Source organism: Ziziphus jujuba, chromosome 4 (genome assembly GCF_031755915.1).
Source record: "Ziziphus jujuba cultivar Dongzao chromosome 4, ASM3175591v1".
Taxonomy (NCBI): domain Eukaryota; kingdom Viridiplantae; phylum Streptophyta; class Magnoliopsida; order Rosales; family Rhamnaceae; genus Ziziphus; species Ziziphus jujuba.
The window spans coordinates 217,138-227,173 of NC_083382.1; the positions used below are offsets into that span (position 1 = coordinate 217,138).

Here is a 10,036-nt window from a genome sequence, read left to right on the forward strand (position 1 = left end):
ACTCTACTCTTGTTCGGACTACTGAAATGAAGCAAAGGCTAGGGTATAGTGACACAAACTGACCACTCAGTTATTCAACTCCTTAACTTGCTTGTTGCGTACAGCTCTTTCCTAAGGATCCTAGCCAACTAAGCTACTAAACTCAACAACTGTAAGCTTTTGTTAGGTTAGGAAAGGTAGTAAATACCAGCTCTTTAGCTGCATTTTTAATGTAACCTCTGGTCTTTAGCTCCAAAGCAGCACCCGTTCACTCTTAAAAGTAGTGTGCTTGTAAAGGATCCCATTTCTTGAAGTAATATGGGAGCAATCCTCTGCTCAATTGCTCTCTTGTATTGTCTTTTAGGTCAATTTGAAATCAATAGCAAGGGTAGCGGATTCATGAGCATTATGGGACTACAGCTTAGTTAGGACATAGTATCTTACTCATGAATAGAGATAGCCTTAGCATAGACATTTGAAGAGGAAAACATGTTTAGCTTCTTTCTCTCACACCGACTGGATTGCTTCCTTGACTCTGACTACACATTTAACTATAAGGAGAGGATCGATGCAATTGAGCTCGTATTTCTATAGGGTCCGAGGTATGAAGTAGCTCTAAAATATAGAACCTGGGGATGGAAAAGCTGGATAAAAATAAGGGGAGGTGCTTTCACTAAGATACGTGGTGAGATAACATTCCTTCATCTCTTTTCAAGTGATTTACACCTCGAAGTGTGTAAATACCGGATACATAGGTTGAGTCATTTGCTAAAAAACTATTTTGTTGGGTGATCAACCAAGTGCTCCTACCCTAATGAATGCCAACTGGAGGAACTCACTTTCCTATTGTTTAGTAGCAGATTCCTTCCTGTGGCTTGAAATTTATTACCTGTTGCTAATGGGGAGAGATCTTTCATTAGCGTTTGATGCTCCTCAATGGAGATCCTCAGAATAATAGCTTGCTTATGGAACTTAGTACTTTAATGGGGGTATTCTTGTACAGCTTGGCCCTTTCCCCGACATACTGCCATCGAATCTACTAGTCCTCTACAAACCCAATGGGATAGAATTCCCTATGAATTACTATTCTCCGAGTGTAGGAACGATTATTCTATAAAATAGCCCACACTAGGCATCTGATTTTTTAAGAAGTTCCTATGCTAAACATATGGGCCCAGCTGTATTTGATTTGAACTAATTTGAATCTCGTGACCCATGATCCTTAGGAAGGGCTCGATCCTAAACTAGGCTCCATTCAAGGAGATCGATGACTATCCTTATTTTTTTTCCTTACGTTAATCAATCAAAAGTAAGTGGACTTGAATTGAGTCATGACTATATAAGCTATTCTGGTATTAATATTCGATATAGATGGAATCATGGAAGTGGACCTTTGATTTCCTTGGACCACATAAGAATTCATTGTCTGATTGAATTTTCTTGTTCCTGGATGCTCCATAGAAACCCATCGCTATTCTTTTCCTCCATTAAGAAAGGTTCATTCCAAATCACAACTTTTGTGATTCGTTATGGTAATACAATGCAAATGGTTTGATCATCATTAGGTTGTGAGAAACCACGCCTTTTGAAGAAAGGGGGGCATTACACTCGATCAAGACATCGGTCTACCCTTCATAAGGGGCTAGCTTGCTTCCACTGGTGGTGGCCGGGCAAAGGATCCAAAAGACATGTATCCTGGGGCAAGTAAAAAAAAAAATCAAATAGTTCCATTTTCCTTCTTGTTCAGAAATCGAAAATCAAGACAAACTGGGCACTACGATAAAGAAAAAAAAATTTAAGTAAAAAAACTCCTAAAGGATCAATGTCAAACTTCTTGCTAGAACAAGAAATTGATTATTGCTCCTTTATGTTCAATAACTCAGTATACACTAATACCAAAGTCTTATCCGTTTGTAGATGGAACTTTGACCGTAGCTAGATCTAGGGAAAAGTTATGGGTGTTATGTTCATGCGTAACTTCCATAACCAAGTTAGCACGGTTGATAATACCAGCCCATATATTAATTACATGACCTTGACTATCAACTACAAATTGGTTGAAATTGAAACCATTTAAGTTAAAAGCCATAGTGCTAATACCTAAGGCAGTGAACCAAATACCTGTTACAGGTTAAGTAGCTAGGAAAAAGTGTAAAGAGCGAGAGTTGTTGAAACTAGCATATTGGAAGATCAATCATCTAAAATAACCATGAGCAGCTACAATATTGTAGGTTTCTTCCTCTTGATCGAATCTGTAACCTTCAATAGCAGATTCATTTTCTGTGGTTTCCCTGATCAAACTAAAAGTTACCAAGGAACCATGCACAAAACTAAATAGGGAGCCACCAAATACACCAGCCACACTTAACATGTGAAATGGGTGCATAAGGATGCTGTGCTCAGCTTGGAATACAATCATGAAGTTGAAAGTACCAGAGATTCTAAGAGGCATACCATCAGAAAGCTTCCTTGACCAATTGGATAGATCAAGAAAATAGTAGTAGCAGTTGCAACAGGAGCTGAATATGTAACAGCAATCCAATGGCATATACTCGGATGGAAACTAAGTTCCCACTCACGACCCATATAACAAGCTACACCAAGTAAAAGGTGTAGAATAATTAGCTCATAAGGACCACCATTGTATAACCATTCATCAGTGGAAGCCGCTTCCTATATCGAGTAAAAATGCAAACCTATCACTACAGAAGTAGGAGTAATGGCACCAGAAATAATATTGTTTCCATAAAGTAGAGATCCAGAAATAGGTTCACGAATACTATCAATATCTACCGGAAGGGCAGCAGTGAAAGCGATAATAAATACAAAAGTTGTGGTCAATAAGGTAGGGATCATCAAAACACCAAACCATCCAATGTAAACACGATTTTCAGTGCTGGTTATGCAGTTACAGAAGTGACTCCATAAGCTTTCACTTTCGCATCTCTCTAAAATTGCAATCATGTTAAAATCTTGGTTTATTAAATTATTAATCATCATGGACTCCTAGGCACTTTAATTTTCTATAAACAGATAATCGAGGGCTTGTTATTCAACAATGTAACATGACTTATATACCCATGTCAACCAATATACAACATCCATTGATATATTGAGGTTTTCATCTATCCAGATTCATCCTTCTTTCTTTCTTTTTCTTTTTTTTTTTTTTTGAATAAACTGACTAAATAAATTGAATAAAAATAAAATAAAAATAAATAAGTTACAAAATTTGGATTAAAATTTGGATTTAATTTAAATACATATGATTTCGATAGAATAATTAGAATGGGTTACCCGGGACTCGAACCCACTAGACGGATGGAGTAGATAATTTACTTCGTAGAATTAGAAAATAAAAAAAATAGGTTAAAATCTCTCCCCAAATCGTGCTTACATTTTTCATTGCACACGTCTTTCCCTATGTATACATTCAAAATTGAGCTCCTTCCCTAAACAAGCATCTAAGAAAGTTGAATATTCAGTTGATCAACCTTCGCTTTTACTGCATGAACCATTCATAATAGATGACTAAATAAATTTTTTGTTATCTCTTCAGCATTTAAGGATAATTTCCATTTCCATGGGTGAACATCCAATCATTCATGATTAACTAGATCATTGATGCAAACAATATCCAAATACCAAATTCACCTTTTATATAACCTTAGAAAAGTCGAATAAGTTCTTGGAAAAATCAAAAGATACTTTTGTGTTTACGAGCCCAAGTTTTAACACAAGAAAGTCAAAGTATATATTTTATTCAATATAAACTCTTTTTTTTTTTTTTAAGGATCTGCTGAAATAATGAGAAAGATATCTGCATATACGGGCAAATCGACCGATAATCTCGAAATCTGACGAATCAGCTTAGGTCAACTTACTAACAGGATGTCCTAATGCATTACAAAATTTTGTTTTAGCAAATGATCCAATCATTTGGGCTAATTGGAACTAATGTATCAAGCTTCTTTATAGCATTGTCCATTATAAATGAATTTTCTAGCATTTGACTCCGTACCACTGAAAGATTTAGTCGCACACTTAAAAGATAGCCTAAAAAGGTGAAAGAATGGTTGGCTAATTGGTTTATATAGATCCTTCCTGGTTAAGCCCACACATGAAAATGACATTTCCATAAAAGGACAAGAAAATATTTCCATTTATTCATTAGAAGAGGTGTATCTTTTGAAACTAAAATCGATTTTCCTTAATATCTAACATAATGCATGAAAGGCTCCGTGAAGAACCATAAGACCATCAGAAAATCAGTAGAAAAGACTTCTTGTATAGGATGTTTTATTTTTCCATATAAGTAAAGTCGCTCAAAGAATACCCCAGAAGATGTTAATCGTAAATGAGAAGATCGGTTACGGAGAAAAGTAAGATGGATTCACATTCATAAACATGAGAATTGTATAGGAACAAGAAAAATCTTGAATTACTTTTCAAAAAAAAAAGAAGAAATAGATATTTTTGGAGTAATAAAACTATTCCAATTATAATAGTCGTGAAGAAGAAGCCATAATAAATGCAAAGAAAGGGCATTTTTCACCCAATAGCGTTGAATCAAGATTTCCAGATGAATGGGGTAGGGTATTCCTACATCTGATACATAATTTAAATGTTCGAATTTTTCCTCTAAAAAAGGAAATATTGAATGAATTGATTGTAAAGTAGAATATTTTATGATTTTTGGCCTTTAAGATACTAATCGTAGGAATTGTAAGGAAAATCGAATTTCCACAATGATTGCAAATCCCTCGGATATCATTTGACAATATAAATTCTTGTTGTACCCAAAACATTTATTTTGGTCAGAATCATTAGCGGAAATAATCAAATGATTATGGTGATACATTCAAGTAATTAAACGTTTTACAATTAGTAAACTAGATTTATTGTCATAACCTACATTTTCCAGCAAACTCGATCCATTTAAACCATGATCATGAGCAAATGCATAAATATACTCCTGAAAGATAAGTGGGTATAGGAGATCGTGTTGCTGAGATCTATCTAGTTTGAAATATACTTGAAATTCTTCCATTTGAAATTTGATTTGAACTGGAGATAAGGGCTTTATTGGGTTATCAAATGATACATAGTACGATACAGTCAAAACAAGGTATTATAGTATGAAAAAAATAGATACCTCGGAAAAAAGGTAAGACCATTGGCAGACTCTCTATCCTCTCCTTTTTCATCTAAGTGTTTTATGTTTAGTCTAAGATAACAAGATGGTTAGAAATACTTTATTTTTGCAATCCAATTGCTGTTTAGATTTTGTAAAAAAAAAAAAAAAAACTTTTTATTGATATACTGTCTTCTTCTACACATTTATCTCCACCCCATAATGGAGAATACCTAATAGGTAGAACTCATAAAAAATGGATAATCCCTCATGGAAAAGCCTTTCCTGCATCAAGCACTAATATATTTTTAACATCTAATTAGTTCGGGTAATAATTTGGATAATCATTCAAAAATGAAGACCAAAAGCTCGTTACTCTTCGTTTCCCTATAATTAGGGCCACAGTTGGGCTCTGTCCATTTATTCACTCAACTTGACTTGAAATTGATTTTCCAATTTCTTTTTTTTCGCCACACCAAGAATTCAAACAATTTAAACAAGGTTTTGGACATATCTAGAAATAATGAAATATTCTCAGAATTCTCCATTGATACGACATACTACCTTTTCCATTCATCCCTTTCAGGATCACTCTCGGTGTTACAAACTCTATCGGTGGTATGGATGAATCTGTTGCTTCATATAAATGTGTAAAAGATGCTAGCCGCACTTAAAAGCCGAGTACTCTACCGTTGACTTAGCAACCTGAATAAAAGAACTAGAATGTGTAAATACAATCAGAATCCTAATAAAATAAATAAAAAGGTTGAATTGCACGGTGTAATCACAACATTGAATTTGAAATGGCAAAACAAATTGTATCATACAAAAAAAAAAAATATCTTGTATTACAGAAAATCCAATGAACCCATTCCTTGAATGAAATCAAATCTATGGCATGCAAAAAAATAGATCCATTTATCAATGATTGAATTATATTTATTCGATACACTATTGTCAATATGAGTATTTGAGAAAAGAATACAATGGAGAATTAGAAAAAAATAAAATATTGTAAATTTAAATTAAAAAAATAAGGACTTGTGTTGGATTGGCACTACATAGCTAATTGACATATAGACAAATAAGGGATGTAGATGTAAGAAAAAAAGTAATAAAGAAAAACAAGAAGAAGAAGTAGAAAAAGGCTCGAATTTAGTCAATCAATCAATATAAGCAAAAGAAAAAAGCTTAATCCCCCTTTTTATTTGTTCATAGAAATCCAACTAACCCCCATTACCATTATTACACAAAATTGAAATTAGGAATAACAAATTAAAAGAGAATAGCAGAGAAAAGGCTATACAAAGCTCTCTACAAGTGATCTCCACCTTCTTTATTTATATATTTCTTATATATTTCATTTTGATATATTTCATTAATTTTTCATTAATTTACTGTCGTTTGGTGATTAAGGGTAAGTTCCGTAAAAACACTCGCTTTCTTTGAAATATCATGAACAATTCCTATAGGGTGAGTGCCTTTTTCAAGGAAATATAGAATAGCAGGAAAATTTAAATCGGTTTGATTCTTTATCAGGTCATAGAAACCCACTTTTCGAAGATCTCTTCCTTCTCTTCTTGATCGAACATCAATTGCAATGATTCGATAAATGGCTCATTGGGATAGATGAACAATACCCCCCCAGAAACGTATAAGAAGTTTTCTCCTCGTACGGCTCAAGAAATTGAAAATTATATCTATGTATAGAATGATAAGGTCAAATATATCCATAAAATCATCAAATCAACTAGACTATGATCTAAATACTTATTCTTTCCCCCACCAAAAAAATTATTCATATTTAAAATTGCACCCTCACAACTCAAGTTGGATAACTCTCAAATAACTCAAGGAAATCTTTTAAGCATTTCATTTATTGAGTGGTCTCTAACCCCCTTTTTGTCTGTCTCTTTTAGAATCTTGTTTGATTTTGCACTCTGATCTAGTTGTTGAGACAATCAAAAATGGTATTTCCTTGTTCCAGAATCCTTTGTCTTTGCCTTGAATCAGTGGGTTTAGACATTACTTTGGTGATTTTGAATTGCTTCAAAATGACAGCAACATACCCTTTTTTTATGATTTCTTTCTATCAAAGAATCGTATGACTGAGTGATTCCTATGTAATACACTTTTGATTTGATCCAAAAAGTTTTACCAATTCCAAAAATTTCACTTTTAAATTTGAAACTTGCTTGAATTGGATTCTTTCAATTTATATATGGAAAATATATTTACAAATATATTTGTGAAGTTGTCCCAATTTATTGATTAATACTAACCCTAGATTCTTGCCTCCGAGAAATGAATCAATACTTTTTATTCGAGCTCCATCATGTACAATTTACATCACCCCCCCCCCCCCAAAAAAAAAAAAAGAGAGTTCTATTGCAACAGAAGAAACGATGTCGATTCCAGAGCACTTTCATTCCTCTATAATTCCTGTATAATAAAAAATGGTGGATTTAAGAATCCACAACAGATCGTGTCCTTCAAGTCGCACATTAGTTTCTACCACATCATTTTGAACGAAGTTCTACCATAACATTCCTTTAATGTGGAACCAGTATGCAATTGATTCAATTATAGAATCATGAATAGTCATTGGCTAGGTAGGTACATAGTAATCTATACTTTTTCTTTCTATATGAAATATGAATGGCTAGGTTCTAATGAAGTCTCAGAACAAATTCAATTTAATCCCCAACACCCAATACGTATATTTATTTTAACATATATTTTATTTCATTATTTATTTATTTAATATAATCAAACATAAATAAAATATAAATACCATGAATAAAATAAAAAATTTCTTTTTGAATCTGCAGCTTCAAGTAACTTGATATTGATAGGATAAATTGACCAATTTCACACTTCTTCGAGTACTATGAACTCATAAAAAATCATCAAAAAGAATTAAGTGATTGAAAAATTTCCTAACTCGAGATCATTATTTGAATAACATTTTAAAGTAAGGACCACATTTTAGCATCCTAAGAGAAATCCATATTTATATTAAAACATCAATGATTAAAAAACTAGATAGCTAAGAAATACAATTTATTTTTTTAGTGAGCTAGTGGATAAAGATTGGTGTAAGGTAAGGTTGGTGTTTTTTCATACTGATTTCTAAAATTGGAATCAAAATAAGAATAATATGGGACCCCTATATAGATAGACTAAAAAATTGTTACTGAAAGGAATTATAGATATTTTATGTTAAATATTTAACATTAAGGGATCAGAAATGGATCCAATTATATATGTGTGTTATTTGAAGACGATTCAATTTGTGAAAAGGATATGATTCAAAGAAGAATTATTAAGAACACTAACAAAATTTTTCCAATCGAATATTATACTCTTAAACAGAAAGGTGATTTATCTTAAAAGGCAATCTTTTTTCTGATATATAGCATTATATATATTATAATGCTATAATGGGTTGGGCATGCTTTGGGACAGAAGGATTCGAACCTCCGAATAACAGGACCAAAAACCGTTGCCTTACCACTTGGACACAGCCCATTTCTATTCAATACTAATAAACACTAATATTGGTATTGATTATTTGTCAACTCCAGTATAAATATCTATAAAATATATAGATTGTTAGTAGAATTTTAATATGTGTCGATATAGAATTAAATTGAATTTATTGATCATTATGTATAATTCAATTAAGATATTATATAAAAGTATGATTTATTCTATTCTCTTTTGATTTGAGAATTGAAGGATTTTTGATTGGGGGAGTTCAAATCAAAGAATGTTTTTGGGGTCTAACTTAACATATTAATAACTTAATCAAAATAATACAATTATCTTCAATAACAAAAATAACAAAATATTTGTTATGCTTAATATGTTTAGTTTGATTTGGATCCGTCTTAATTCTGCCTTTTATTCAAATGGTTTTTTAATCGACAAATTACTAGAGGCCTATACGATTTTTTCTCTTAACTTTTGTTTCAATGAGATCTTTAATAACGTCCTAGCCAAATTCATGATTGATTTGCAAAAAAAAAAAAAAAATTCTAACATAACGCTTGATAAGATTAGATAGGTTTTAGAGTATGAACTCTCGATTCCAATATTGAAATTTTTGTACAACCGTGAGAAAATCTGGATCAACCCATTTCCTTATTATGACCTTTTTTCCATTGAAAGGCCTTATTGGAGTACTCACAATGTCAAACTGTGGGTATGAAAGAAAATTTTTGGTAATGAAAAACTCCACTTATCCACTTATATTATAAATATTACAAATGCATTTTTTGAAAATTTTTTGGTGTGAAAATACAAAATAAAAAGAGTAGGGTATACGGTCTAAAATAAAATAGCGAATCTATTCTCTTTTTTCCTAAAAAATAATTTTGGAGACTATGTAATGCTTACTCTCAAACTATTTGTTTACACGGTAGTAATATTCTTTATTTCGCTCTTTATCTCCAGATTCCTATCTAACGACCCAGGGCGTAATCCTGATGTGAAGAATAAAAAAAACAGAAATAAGGTTTCTCTTCCTTGATTTGAAAATGTTCTTAGCTTAGTAGGATTTTGTCCATTTCACATTGAACTCGCAAGGAATTTGAACAAAAAGAACAAGATATCGATAAAAATGGAAAGAGAGGGATTCGAACCCTTGGTACGAATCGTACAATGGATTAACAATCCGACGCTTTCGTCCACTCAGCCATCTCTCCCCCAATTGAAAGGAGGTAATTACTATATTACATCACAAAAATAAGGCTTGAAAAGATCCTTTCTTTCTTTTTCTTTTTTTAGTGTTTTTTATATTTTTTATTAATTTATTATTTATTATTTTATTATATAATATATATATATATATAATAGTTTATATAATAGATACGGAATGATAATGATATAGAAACAAATTCCAGTTAGACCATTTAGATA

The 10,036-nt window shown here is 32.1% G+C and overlaps 1 pseudogene; it reads right to left on the reverse strand.

Annotated features, from left to right (window-relative positions):
• Positions 1-1,882: 1,882 nt before the first annotated feature.
• Positions 1,883-2,943, reverse strand: LOC125418538 (photosystem II protein D1-like; annotated as a pseudogene).
• Between the last annotated feature and the right edge of the window lie 7,093 nt (positions 2,944-10,036).